This window comes from Chenopodium album, chromosome 4 (assembly GCF_948465745.1).
Source record: "Chenopodium album chromosome 4, dcCheAlbu1.1, whole genome shotgun sequence".
Classification (NCBI taxonomy): Eukaryota; Viridiplantae; Streptophyta; class Magnoliopsida; order Caryophyllales; family Amaranthaceae; genus Chenopodium; species Chenopodium album.
In genome coordinates, this window is record NC_137837.1 from 53,379,361 (window position 1) to 53,395,030 (window position 15,670).

Sequence of the window (15,670 nt, forward strand, 5' to 3'; positions counted from 1 at the left end):
TCACAGGAATGTTTTTCACTATAAGAATCGAGTAGAGGCCAATACGGGCGAATGTGACTCCATGACTCACTTCGTACCATCATCCCCGATCCTCCTTTCGTGGTTCCGAACCATATGGAGTTAGTAATCTCATGGATTATGAATGGGGTGTAACCTTCACGGGTCAATCGTTGTTGCCTATCGTTGTCCCTTATCGCGGTTGCCTTTTTATGATCCGTGGACGGTTTACAAGTTCCTTAAAAACTTGTTGGCGGCTCCCTACTTTATTTGTCCCTAATCTTTGTCCCTAATCGTAATGTCAATTCCCACTTCCTATGAGTGCCAAGAATATTCACAACATGCTTTTAACGTAGGCGCACTTCGAGCGACTTCTACAATTTGGCGACTCCACTGGGGAGGATTCTTAATTATTTATCGATTTGAGTGATCGGTATTTAATTAAGATGAGTGGATGAGACTTGAAAGATTCTTGAAAAAATATTCCTGTGATTAATTTGGCATTTTTGCATCTGCATAGACGTTTTAATGTCACATTCAGGTCTGTCCCGTAGGAAAAATTGGATAACTCGGTTGCGCGCAAAAGCAAACAGGGCACCAGTCAGATTTTCTGACTGCCGTGTCACGGCAGAGTCTGCCGTGTCACGGCAGAGTCTGCCGTGTCACGGCAGAGTCTGCCGTGTCACGGTACAGAGTACCGTCTGACGGTAGACTGTACCGTGACACGGGAATTTCTGCCGTGTCACGGCAGTCCTAAAATCTGTCCGGTGACCTATTTTCTTTTTCCACAGTCGACTTCCTTCGATTTTTCTGAAAAAACGTATGTGTTCTACATGCGTCTTAGCCCCGGGGAATTTAAGCTCTATCAACCCAAAAACGCTCATGGCAATAAGGGTTCATCCGAGTTATTAAATCCACCCAAACCATGGAGTCGAGTTCGATTTCATCACGAACTCGCGGAGCCGCCCGTTGGCATACACCCTCAAGGGAGGCTGCCTTGCTAACGCGTCCAAACTCTTAACCATGGTACCCTTTTGACACCCAAAGCTTGACCAATAGTTGAACATAGACCTTGACTTTAGGTTGCGAACTTTTTTTACATCATCGTGCCTACATGCTATGTGTTTGTTCGGTGCTAACCCTAATGTGTTTGCTTTTTTGACCCATGACCGAGGGTTTTTTTCTCACATAGTAATTAGTACGGACTTAAAATCGATTAAAATAAAAACAAGTCACAAAACTGACCTGGAACTGTGCACCGTGTCACGACATTTTCTGCCGTGTCACGGTGAACAGTGCCGCGACACGGTAAAAACTACCGTCTGACGGTTAGTCTTAACCGTGTCACGCCAGTCTGCACCGTGACACGGTGCCCAGGAAAGTGTCCCGTCAGTCTTTTTTCTCGATTTTTGTGTCCAGTATTGAGTCGTGTCTAGCTATACGGTCAAAACATACGTCTATAACCTCACCTAATCATTCACATATTTTTTCCACACACATTTTTTTAGTCATGCACCACTTTTGACCGTATTTTAGGGACGTTTTGTTTTTTTTTTTTTTCGTGTCGTTTTTTTTCGGAGTAAGTCGGATGGTATCCTCCTATGTTTTCTTTTTTTTTAGTAGAGCTTCAATAATAAAAAAAAAAATTTCTTTAATCCGGATAGGTTAAGGTCAAGTTTGGTCATTAAAGGTGTATTTGTTTCGGTGTCACAGCACTTGGGCAAGAAGCAAGGGTAGATTGTTACGATTCGAGTCCATATCTCAACAACCTCTCATACCAAAGAGGCGTACAAGGAAACCACCTCAGTCATCTCCACAAGATCCGTCTCCAGTCTACTTTCAACCAATGGCCACTAAGGAAGACATCGAGAACCTCAACAGGACAATCGAAAGGTTGTCTGACATGATGCAGACACTCACTACTAGAGTCAGCACTGTAGAGCAAGACAAGCAAAACAGTGTTACTGCTGCCGCGATGGACAAGATCAAGGAACAGATGAGTAAGATTTCAGAAGAGTTCACTTATGTGGAACAGCCTGTCACTTCCACGTCCATAAGAGAGAAACTCCCTGAAAAATTTTCAACTGCTGATATTCCCAAGTTCAAGCCTACTGATAACCCGTTGTTCCATTTGAAGGCCTTTTCTGCAACCATGGCTCTTAAGGGAGTAGATGTGACACTCTTCCCTACGGTGTTTCCTCTTTCCTTAGAGCATGCCTGTCAACAGTGGTTCTATTCCCTAGAATCCAAGCATGTCGCGACCTGGGAAGATGTTGCTGAAAGCTTTATGAACCGATACAAGTGCAACATTCAGGCCAAGACTTCTGAACGTGAACTCTCCATTCTCAAACAGAAAGAGAATGAAGGCTTCACTACTTACCTAAGTAGGTGGAGAGAAACAGCTGCACTCCTGGTAGACCCTCCCAAGGAGAAGGAAATGGTTCGCTTGTTCATTTCCAATCTGACGCATAAATACAAGCAACACTTGAAGTTTCTGCCTTTAAGTACCTTTGAAGCTGTATACGATATTGGAATCAATATCGAAGATGAACTGATGAAGTCTGTTGGTAACAACAATAACAGCAGCACTTGGAAAAACAAGAAGAACGACACTCCTTCTTCTTCGTCTTCTAAGCCCAATAATGCTACCAACAACATCGACATTAGTGATGTGCTGGCCCTTAATGCTCCTCCTCAAAAATTCCAAAGGCAAAGGAGGATTTATACGCCTTTGGGAATGACTTATGATGCTGCTTATGACCGTCTTCATAGTAAGGGATTGATTATGCCAATTGGACCATTCCCAGAACCTCGACCTGAGAATAGGACCGCTAGTTATGACCCCAATGCTTATTGCAAGTATCATCAAGGCAAGGGTCATAACACTGAGAAGTGTTGGAGGCTGAAAGACGCAATCCAAGATCTGATAGATGCTAACCAACTTCCTGTCCCTCCGGGGGGCAAGAAGCCTAACATTCAAACAGGTCCTCTTTCTGATGCTCTGGCTATCATGGGAGATGAAGTCTCCTTTGATCCGTCAATACTCATTCAACCTGTGAATGAACCTCTGCCAGAAGTTGTATTTATCTCAAGCACTGAAGAAGTGAATGGGATTTGGGATAGCGATGATGAAGATATCTATCTCAAAGATATAGCCTGTTCGTCTCTCGGCACCAGTGAAGATGTTTGGGGGGACCTTGAGGTCAAGGTTCTCACTAGAAGTGGACGGTTGCAACAACCTAACCCACCTCCACCTCCACCACAATCAAATCCGATAGTTGATCCCATCGACCCTGTGAATAGTGATGTGGTCAAACAGCTACAAAAGACCAAGGTGGAGATGAATGTATGGAAGCTTTTGGCCACTTCCCACGAGCATCGAAAGGCTGTAATGAATGCTCTGGTGAAGATAGGAGTCGATGACGACATGACTCCCCAAGGACTGGTCAACTTCCTCACTACTGAGCTGCCGAGTACCAGCAATCTGATTTCCTTTTCTGATAAGGATCTACCCCCGGAAGGGGATCAACATAATAAGGCCTTACACCTCACTGTGGTGTGTAGGCAGATGAATGTTCCTATGAGCCTGGTTGATAATGGCTCTGCAATCAATGTGTGCCCACTCCGTACTGCAAAGAAGTTGGGTATAAAGAATGAAGAGTTGACTCCCTCCACTCAGGGGATTCGCGCTTACGATAATACTCGCCGTCAAGCCGTGGGTACTATCATACTGAATATAACCACTGGGACCGTTGAGCGTCGCACCAAGTTTCAGGTGGTGGATATCAAGGCTTCTTTCAATTTGCTGTTAGGACGCCCTTGGCTTCATGAGCTAAAGGCGATTCCGTCGTCGCTCCACCAGAAAGTGAAAGCCATAGTGGGAGGGATTCCGATTACTATCGATGCTTCTCCTATGCGCATTCAAGTCATTGATACCCCTATCGTCCATGTTGAACACGACGAGGAAGATGAAGATCTGTGGGGTTTTTCTTTAGATGATGTTCTTGCGATCGAAGAAGAGGAAAAGTGTCATCTCGACTTCGATCCCTATTCAAACACTAGTATCAACGCCATTCTGAAGAAGCAAGGTCACTTTCCTGGAATGACCCTTGGGCTCAAGAAGAAAATGGCTAAATCTTGGGGCCATCCTGGTGCAATCAAGAAAGACACTTTCGGCTTAGGATTCGAACCAACAAAGGAAGACTTGAAACGGGCCGCCTTGAAATTGAAGGCTCGCAACAATGCTCGAATCACGAAGACAGAAATGGCCATGGATCCATATCCGTTCACTCTCAACGGCCAGTACATCAAAGAAGGGGAAGACTTCCCATGCTATGAATTCCCCGAGCCATTTGTCCATGATGGGATCCGTGAACCAGGATTCGAAGTATTCCTCGATTGTGACTTCCTCGATGAAGAACTCTCCACAGTCGAGAAGTCAGCCAACCTGAACTCTGATGATCTGGGAATTAATCTTCTTTTTGGAATGGAGAGAAATGAATCCAAGCCGGTCTGCAATGATAGCTCTGAGCTCGTTCAAGCGGTCATAGCAAACAAGGAGTTTGATCCCTCCGAGTTAATCGTCCAAGCTGACAACATTTCAAGGGGATGGCGCAAGACATTGAGGATCACTACGCCAAGTGGAGAGAAGTTGGAAATAACCGCTGGCGAGGGTCCTATGTTTGATGAGTCTGAATCATCCGAGTCCGAGTCTGAGTCTAAGTCTGTAGATGAGTCCTTAGAGTTTGAGGCCGACCCTCTTTCTGCTATAGAGTCCAACCCTGAGTCTTTTGTTGAGCCTTATCTTTCTAGTCCTAATAATTCTGGTGAGGTCGCAGCTGACCTTGCCTCTCTTGATGTTTTAACCAGTGAATTCAATAAAATGAATACCTTTGCTTACGATGTGTGCCATTTCCCTAGCCCTGATCAATATTGCTTTGCTAATGATAAAAATGACAAAGAAATAATAAAAGCAATGGAAGAACACGAAAATAAAACAGCAGTTATTGAAGATACAGAAACAGTTAATATTTCCAATAATACGATTATTAAAGAAGTAAAAATCGGATTAACACTAAATCAAGATGAACGCAAAGAGCTAATTAACTTGCTTAGTGAATTTGTTGATGTATTTGCTTGGTCATACCAAGATATGCCAGGAATTGACAGGGATATAGCTCAGCATACGATACCACTCATTCCAGGTATGAAGCCGGTCAAACAAAAGCTGCGCCGAATGAAACCAGATGTGGCTCTCAAAATCAAAGAAGAAATCAGGAAGCAATTGGCCGCAGGTTTCATCAGAGTATCCAAGTATCCGGAATGGATAGCAAATGTGGTCCCAGTTCCAAAGAAGGACGGAAGAGTCAGAATGTGTGTTGATTACAGGGATCTCAATAAAGCAAGCCCAAAAGATGGGTTCCCTCTACCTCATATTGACATTCTGGTCGATAATACAGCAAATCATGCACTCCTGTCATTCATGGATGGTTACGCCGGATATAATCAAGTACTGATGGCCGAAGAAGACATGGAGAAGACCACATTCATCACGTAGTGGGGTACATATTGCTATACGGTAATGCCATTCGGGTTGAAAAACGCGGGTGCCACCTACCAAAGAGCAGCTACAGCACTCTTACATGATATGATGCATAAAGAGGTGGAGGTCTATGTCGACGATATGATTGTCAAGTCTAAAGATCGCCCAGGTCATATTGTCGCACTTCGCAAATTTTTTGCAAGACTCCGTAAGTACAACATGAGATTAAATCCAGCAAAATGTGCATTCGGAGTCACATCAGGCAAATTACTTGGATATGTGATCAGTTCTCGAGGGATTGAAATAGATCCTTCAAAAGTAAAAGCAATCATGGCCATGCCACCGCCCAAAAATGAGAAGGAGATTCGAGGTTTTATTGGAAGGTTGCAGTACATAAGTAGGTTCATATCAAAGCTCACAGCGATATGCGAACCTATATTCAAGAAGCTTAAGAAGAATGTCCCAGTCACATGGGATAATGACTGCCAAAAGGCTTTCGACAAAATCAAAGAGTATTCGGCAAACCCACCCGTGCTAGCGCCGGCAATACCTGACTTTCCTCTTCGACTCTACCTTACGGTCACAAGAGAAACGATGGGGGCGATGCTAGCACAAGAGATCGAAAGCAAGGAGAATGCAATCTATTACCTGAGCAAGAAACTCCAAGGATATGAGACGCGATACACGCCACTCGAGAAATTGTGTCTCGCACTTGTATGGGCCGCACAAAAACTGAGACATTACATGCTCACTCATACAGTGCATGTCGTATCTAAGATGGATCCTCTCAAATATCTGTTCGAGAAAGCAACACTCAACGGCAGATTATCAAGGTGGATAGTCAATCTAGCTCAATTTGACTTGAGATTCATGCCACAAAAGGCCATCAAAGGTTCTGCAGTTTCTGACTTCTTAGCAGATTTTCCGCTAGAAGAAGCTGAAAAAGAAGAAGATGAGTACGATTTCCCTGACGAAGATTTACTCATGACCGAAGACGATAGTTGGACGCTCTATTTCGATGGAGCTTCAAACCAAAAGGGATGTGGTGTGGGAGTCTTGCTTGTATCGCCCAATGAAGAACACATCCCAATTTCCATGAAGCTCGACTTTGATGTCACCAATAATGCCGCAGAATATGAAGCATGCATTTTGGGATTAGAAACAGCTGTCGCCTTGGGAATCAAGAAACTCAGAATCTATGGTGACTCCTCACTAATCATTAACCAAATCTCTAAGAGATGGAAGTCTCGCTACGTATCAAGCTCATCTGGAAACTCTCACGGAGCAACTAGATGAAGTGGAATATACGTATTTGCCAAGAGAAGAAAACCAGTTCGCCGACGCACTAGCTAAGTTAGCATCAATGGTGCGAATTCCAGCTGACACGATCAGAATGCCACTTACCATAGAGAGAAGATATGAACCAGCTTATGTTCATGCACTTGATGATGAACAAGAAGAAGATGAAGAACCATGGTATATAGACATCCTCAATTATGTGACAAGAGCAGAGTATCCTCCTAATACTGATAAAAGGGCACGCCGTGCTTTGAGGCTCCTGGCCTCACAGTATGTGCTCATCAGGGGAGAACTCCATAAGAGAACCGCAACAGGAAGGAATCTCTTATGTGTAACTAAAAAAGAAGCACATAAAACCATGGAAAACCTTCATGCTGGTATATGTGGAACTCACATGAATGCAAAGATGTTAGTCCAAAAGATTCAACGACAAGGCTACTATTGGACTACTATGGAGCGAGATTGTCACGAGTACGTCAAGAAATGTATGAAGTGCCAAATCTATGCAAACTTACAGCATGTTCCACCTTCACTTCTCTACACGTATACTTCTCCATGGCTTTTCTCCACTTGGGGCATCGACATCATTGGAAAAATCACACCACCAGGACAAGGGGGGCATGAATTCATTCTCGTAGCAATCGATTATTTCACCAAATGGGTTGAGGCAGCCTCATATGCCAAGCTAACGGCAAAACATGTAGCTCAATTCATTGAGAAAAATATTATATGCCGCTATGGGGTACCACATGAGATGATCAGTGACAATGGAACACATTTCCAAGCCGAATGCGCGGAATTGTTGCAGAAATATCACATCAAACATCATCGATCATCACCTTATAGACCACAAACAAACGGAGCAGTCGAATCGGCCAACAAAAACGTGAAAACCATCATCAAAAAGATGACGGAAAATTATAAAGATTGGCCAAGTAAGCTACATTTCGCCCTTTGGGGTTATCGAACCTCTGTCCGTACATCGACAGGGGCTACCCCTTTTTCCTTGGTCTATGGCGTCGAAGCGGTACAACCAATCGAGCTCGAGATACCTTCTCTCCGAATCGCATTGGAAAGCCAACTAGATGAAGTCGACTGGATTAGAGCAAGATACGACGAACTAGTCTTGCTTGATGAAAAATGCTTGGCAGCTTTGCATCATGTCCAAACCTACCAACAGCGTATGGCACGACATTTTAATAAAAAAGTCAAGACAAGGAACATCAAAGAGGGTGACCTAGTGCTTAAGGCCCTCCGCAAAAATGTGTTAGATCCAAGAGGAAAATTCAGACCAAACTGGTCAGGACCGTACATTGTTAAAGCCATTCTGTCCGGCGGAGCGGCACAATTGGTAGACATGGACGGTAACGGCTTCCATAATTTAACCAACTTGGATCAACTCAAAAAGTTCTACGCCTAGTCGCATGGGTTCATGACCCAATAGAGCTACGTCTGGCCTGATTCCTTTTTAGGATACGTAGGCAACCCCTCAAGGGGGCCCGGCCACACTAAAATTAAAAAATACTCCCTCCGTTGATTTAATATGTGCCCGGTTCAACATTGCGTCACGGCAAAATCATCAAAAAAAAAAAAAAAAAAAAAAAAAGGGTACATATGCCGCGACACGGGAAGAATTCCCGTCTGACGGGAGAAAATTCCGTGTCACGGCAACATCTGAACAGCAAAAAGAATAGGGAGGTCTCCCGTGACACGGGATTTGTTCCCGTCTAACGGAGAACTATTCCGTACCACGTCGCGCAAAAAAAAAAAAAAAAAAAAAAAAAAAAAGGGTTTGCCGTGACGCGGGAATTTTAACCGTGTCACGGGAGCTTTTGACCGTGACACGGCAGATTTTCGGTTTCCCGTTTTATTTATTGGCGCATTCATTGCGAATTTCCTGTTCGAGCTTTGTTCTTCCATTGCGTCCGACTCCTTGACTCGGATAATATATAAAAGTCATTGTAATTTTTATTTAAGAAATAAATGCGCTATTATTATTAAAATAAATGCGACTACAATATTGGCATCATACGCCTTATTTTAAATAAAAATTAAATAATAAAATGCAAAGCACTATTGATCTAATCTCGATTCTCTTTAGGAACATCCTTCTCTTGCTCAATTAGGTCGGCCCTCACCATTAGTGTGTCTTTTGTAGCCCGAACCGTCACACCCCTAGTCGAGCTTTCGCCCCTTTCACCTTTCTTGAACTTTTTTGGTTGTTTTTCCCTATACACCATCTTTTCTTTACCCTTTCCTTTCACATAGGTCTTCTTCCTTGGCATCTTAGGAGTCTTAAACTCAATTCCTTGTGTTCTCGGACCTAGACGATCTTTAAGAGGAGCTTTTTTATCTCCAAGACGACTCTTCACATCAGACTTGCGTGATCCGAATCGTTTCCTCTTGCTTCTAGGGTTCAACCATGCCTTGTATGCACTAGATAAGGGAGGAGGAGCTTGGTCACTTGCAGAAACGGTCCACAAAGGTCTTCCAATCCAATAAGTCTCGTACTTGTGAACGTTACTTTCATGCAACGATACTTCACGAGGACTATCGTTATAGCGTGGAATTACTTGTTCAAGTCCATACTGCCGCATCAGTCGAGAGGGACAGTAAAAGGTCAATTTGGAGATACTAGGAACACGTCAATATGGTGTTTCATTCGTGCCAACCATCCTAGTAAGCCTCCACCAAGGCACCACCCAACGAATGGAAAATTCTCTCTTTGCAAAGAAATTTTTCCAATCTTCATACGACATGTTCGCAGAATAATTCTTCTTCCTACGGACTAAGTCGTTAGGGCCATATTTTTCAATGTCATCGGGGGCTTCAAATAATTTCAAACGCTCCATCAACCAAATCTGCAAAACAAGAAAACAAAAAAGACCATTAATCGTCAAACAAAAAAAAAAAAAAAAAAAAATGCAGATTCCCGTGACACGGCAGTTTTGACCGTGTCACGGCAGAACCTGACCGTGACACGGTGACTGTTTTGTGTCACGGGGGCTATTCAGAGCGTATTTTTACCTGTAATAGTACCAGAGAGCCCTTCCTGATGGCTTTCCGGTCAGATTTTGCCTCGTCTAAACCACGAAATGTTTCTCCAAGACACGTCGGCATAGGAGATCTTCCGGATTCTACATGCTCAAGCACAGATGCTAGACAAGCATGTCCTACCCTACCGTTTGCAAAAAGTAGCTTGCTAAACATGCAAAAAATATATGCCCTTCTACGATACACATGATAAGACTCAGAGACAGGGCGATTAAAATATAAGTTCGCAAGTTTTTCTATGTCTACTTCATTACCACAAACAATTCTATTTAAATCTGGATCTGTTAGATTCAGATGGTGTTCAAAGTCTTGGTAATAGTATTCACGTAAGGTAGGCATGGCTATAAGATTCCTAGCAGGAAATCCAAAAATTGCGCCAAATTCCTCCGGCAGAGGACAAATTTCATCATAATCAAATTTGAAACAGTGCGTTTCTGGACTCCAATAATCTAATGCTGCCCTAAGAAAATCATGTTCAATAGCTACATGTCGCAGGGCTAGCAAACCCCTGACATGAAACAATTCTAACTCTCTTTTTTCAGCATTGGTCAAAGAATAAGACCAGTCGCGTAATGTATTATCAAAATTCTGAGACATGATTATTGAAATATGAAATTCTAAATTATTTTGTGTTTCGTAATTATGCATATCATGAATAACCTGGTCTTATTTTATAGTAAAAGCGCTCGAAACTGCCCAGAATTTATCTTTTCGCACGCGTGAAACAATCTGCTGAATAATAAGCTTCCCGTGACACGGGAAATTCCACCGTGTCACGGGAACCTTTGCCGTGACACGGCAGGTCTTGCCGTGACACGGTGAACAGTGCCGTGTCACGGCACCTTACGCGCCTGCTTTTGTTTCATCTTTTCCGTATCTATCCGGATTTTTTGTATTTTCTTATCTTTAACGTTTGTTTTTTCAGTCTTTTCTGAGAGTTCTATTCCTAATAAAATTCTCACCTTTTTTTATTTTATTTTTATCTTTATTTTACGATGCTTTTTATTTTTTTATTTTTATCTTTATTTTACGATGGTTTTTATTTTTTTATTTTTTATTTTTCTTTTTGGGGAAGATTTTTTTTAGTCATTTATTCATCATTTTATCTTTATTTCTTTTCTTTTCTTTTCTTTTGGGGAAGTAATTTTATTTCTTTTCTTTTGGGGAAGGTCGGTACCCTCCATTACTCCACTTATGTCTTCTTTCATCGTGTCATCACTAAGTAAACAATCACACACAAAGAGTCTCAAACACACACTAACACACACAATAGTAGATATATAAACTGTAAATAATGTACAAAGAGTCGTAATACATAAATGTATCAGGTGTTATCACAGTATGCACATAAACCCTCGGTCAAAAATCTCTAGAATCAGAATCAGTCTCATCTTGTCCCTGTGCATGTGGACCTCCCTGTGTGTATGGAAACGGCGAACCAAAGAGTCCCTCGACCATCCGAGTACGGGGAGTAGCGTCCCTACTAGTCCCCGCAGGCCCAGTAGTAGTCAAGCTCAAAGCAGGACCCGTCCAGCCGGAAAGCGGAGTAGACTGGCCCAAAGATACTGGAATCGTCGGCGAAGGCATCGTCCCATATAGCGGAACTGAGAATAGGCCCGACAGTGGTGGAGGAACCCCGGATAATGGGGCCGAGAATGAACCAGGATCCAAAGGAGACCCAAACTCAGGAACTGGAGGCTGTGAAAATGACGGACGCTGAGAAGACTGCCCCTACTGAGCCTCCTGGAACGGCTGAGTAGTCCGCGGCTCTCGTTGAGAACGTCGGTGAGCCTCAGGAGATCGTCTAATACGACCAAGCTCCTCCTCGTCCGAGCCTCTGGGCCTCGAGCGCGAGCGGGACCTCCGTCGCTCCTGAAAAAAACACAAAATCAAAAGGCGTCAATGATGCAAAACAAAACAAATGGTGGAAATGAAAAAGTAATAAGTGATACCTCAAGGACGTCGCTAGAGCTCCGACAACTCGCACCACGCCGAAGCTTGATGATGCAATACTTCAGCGCGTCCACCAGCTTCATAATTCCCATCACCTCCGGGCGGTTAGGCTGAGGACAAAACAAAGAAAAATCAGTAATAAGCAGCATTAAAAGAGTGGATAATACGTCGAAGAAAACTCACCGGCTCAAAAGCCTCAGGCACTGGCTCCTGCGCCTGTCTATAACCCTCCGGCGCGTCAGCAATATGATCCTCCGTGATACCGATCGGCCCAGGGTAGCGGACAGACTGAGGAGGAATCTGAATCCTCCCCACAGGGTGAATGGTCGTCTGAAAATATGATCGAATAATCAAGTTATTCGACTATTTAAAACAGAGACTAGTAAAGAAGATTCTCGAAATCATACCTCCGGAAGACGGGGTGGAGGAGCCAGAGAGGGAAGCAAATCCCGCGCGTAGTCACCCTCCATGTGAACAAGCTCCTGCCACGGAAAAGTGTAGCGCTCTCCCCTGTTGATCAACCCTCTCTGATCAAGCGGGAGTCCAGCATCGACTCTGGCGGGGAAGAAGGCACCACAAAGCGATCGCCGCTATGCTGACGGACGACTCGCTCCCCCAAATACCAGACGAAACGCCCAGTACCAACCAAAATGGTACGGTACACTGAAAGACGTAGGGCCTCGGGCAGATCAGTCATCCCGGCCCAAGGACGATACTGAACATCAATGGGAACCTGAAAACCATAAAATGTTAGGCGTGAAACGACAGAAACAACATCAGAAGGAAAAAACGCAACAAAGCTAATCCTTACGCCAACGGAAGAGGTGCCTCGGCGTAGTACCCCACGAAGCGCCGGAACAGACTCCACCCGTGACTCTCCTCGGTCACGCCAGCTGGCCCCGACGGGGAAGTCATGGACCACTCCCTGACGCCGGCGAGGAGCCAAGCCTGGGAAGTACTCATAGAACCATAACTGCAACAAAAATAACATTCAGCATACGAATCGAAAAGCCGAAATGGAACAAGAAAGGGAAAAGATCATCACCTCTACGACTCTCCACAGGCCGTAAACAGTGACAGGGGACTCGTCATTCAGCTGACGACAGCCATGACGTAGAGATAGAAGAAGATCCGCGTATCCAAGACTGGCCCAGCTGTAGGATCCTATCTCGGGAATCCTGGCCAAAGAAGGGAGGTAACAGAGGAGCACGCGTGAACTCCTGTCAGGAGAGAGGGTCATAGAGATCAGGATCAAGATGAAGATCCGCACCCGCTGCTCGGCCGTCGTGTCCTCCATATCGAAGCCGCGAGCAAGAACTGAAGCCGACTCCGATCGTCCACTCCTAGGACCACCTCGTGACACCGGACGAGTCCTGATGTGCTGAACGATCGGACCTAACAAATCAGCTACCTCAGCCGATGTCCAGGATAGATCAGACATCTGGCCTACTGCCCGGTCGGTAAAGCGCAGCCCGCTGATCATGCTGAAGTCTAAAGGGGTCACCGTCATCTCCCCCCAGGCGAAGTGAAACGTGTTGGTAGTATCCCAAAAATACTCCAACAACGCACGAACAACCGTCGCGCCGCAACCCCGGGGGCTGCGAAACCCTACAATCGCCGCATAGAAATCGACCAAGCCAGACGACTCCCATAGGGCGCTCGTAGCAGGATCCTCCGTAATGACCTGGTGAAGTCGAGGGATCAAATCACCGGCCCCGGAACCATGTTGGCGAAGTGTGCCATCGACTATGCCGGAGAGTGCACGATGAGAAACGTGGTTTTCACGGCAGAAAACCAACTGGTCTGGAGTCCAGGGAGGTGGAACCCACCTACCCCTACTCGTAGAAGTCCGAGGCTCGGACTCCAAGACGTCGTCGTCCACGCCCTCAGGGACAGTGGGAGTGTCCTCCCGAAAAGCCCGACGCCGACCGCGGGTAGAAATGTCGCAATCTCGTCGTCTAGGCATGCTATTGTCAAAATCTAAATGTTTAGCATCATTTCCTAAACATTTAATTCAAATTGCATATTTATAATAAAATCTAAATACTTAGCATCATTTCCTAAGCTATTTAGTTGTTTATTGAATTATATGCTAAATTTTATCAAAATCTAAATGTTTAGCATCATTTCCTAAACATTTTAAATTGCAAAATAATAATCTAAATACTTAGCATCATTTCCTAAGCTATTTAGTTGTTTATTGAATTATATGCTAAATTTTATCAAAATCTAAATGTTTAGCATCATTTCCTAAACATTTTAAATTGCAAAATAATACTCGACATCATTTCCTGAGTTATTTAATTGTTTATTGAATTATACGCTAAATTTTTACCTCAAGGCTAAAAATTGGCAAAAATTATAGTATTTAGTTTCTCCATGACAAACTAATACTACAGTGCTCCTAGCCGCATGATACTATGTTCTCCATGATAATATAGTACATATACATCAACACATCATTTCACAAGATTCATCACTATTTTTTCACCATTTCAAAGCATGAACATTATTTCACAAAGTAGCACCCAAAAATGGTGATTTGCTCAATTCTCCATCAAGTCATGCAATTTTTATCTCAAATTTCTCACAAACACACATGTACACATATACAAATAAAATCATGGCAAGAATTTCAACATAAAGCTTCAAAATCAAAAACCCCCAAATTGATTTTTTTAGGGTTTGTCATGAAATTGTTAATGTGAAGCAAATTCAAAGCAAAAATCAAAGGGAGCTTACATGGATGTGTGTAAAAAGTCGAAAATGAGGAGAAGATCGAGGAATTACAACAAAATTGGTGAAATTCGAACTCCAAAACTCGAAAATATGTTCCGGTCACCAGCGCAACTGCCGCGACACGGGCAAGACTAACCGTGTCACGGCAAACCTTCAAGGCTGACGGGGCTCCGGTGAACTGGACGGCAGCACAGGAACAGAGACAGAAGTAGCAACGAAACAGCAGTAGCGCAGTAGCCAAACAGCCGCAGCAAAGCAAAAAAGGTGAAGAAAAAAAAAAAGAAAAAAAAAAAAAAAAAGAGAGAGACTAACCGTGTCACGGTCGCCGTTACCGTGTCACGGTCGCCGTTACCGTGTCACGGTCGCCGTTACCGTGTCACGGTCGCCGTTACCGTGTCACGGCGAGCTTCGAACGGCCGGCGGTTAACGCCAGGCGTGACGCGGCAGCTTTTGGAAAGAGAGAAGCTAAATTGGTGAATGGTGAAAGCAAATGTGAAAGCAAGAAGAAATGTGAAATGAAAAAATGGTGCACGCGGATTTAAAGGCAGAAAAGGACAAAAAAAAAGAGCCGTTGTTGACTGATTCAAACAGCGAAAATAAAAATAAAAAAAAAAAAGAAAAAAGGAAAATATGTGTCCCGTGACACGGGATACTAGTCCCGTCAGACGGGAATCCCTGACCGTGTCACGGGAACCTTCTGACGTGGCGCGGCAAATCCGAGTCTGGTCAGGGAATATTCTTAGCTTTTTGACCAGTTTGGCTGACTTTCCGGGTATATTGGGTGATTGTTTTTTCGCTACAGTTACGCGGAAAATCCCAACTGATGTTTAAGGGGGACTAAAATTACCATTTTACCCCTGGCAAGCGTCAAAGCCTATTTTGCGGCATTTTAAACATTTAATATGGTCGGATAATCGGGTTAAAATTGTGAATCATTTACAGCCCATGTTCGGGGATAATCAAACCACCATACACTTATCAATTTTCAGCAACCGTCGGCTTTCCTCAGGCTTGGAAAGCGTTATCGGTGGATTTTTCTTCAAGTATAGAAAACCGCCAAGTCGGCTTTCCTCAGGCTTGGAAAGC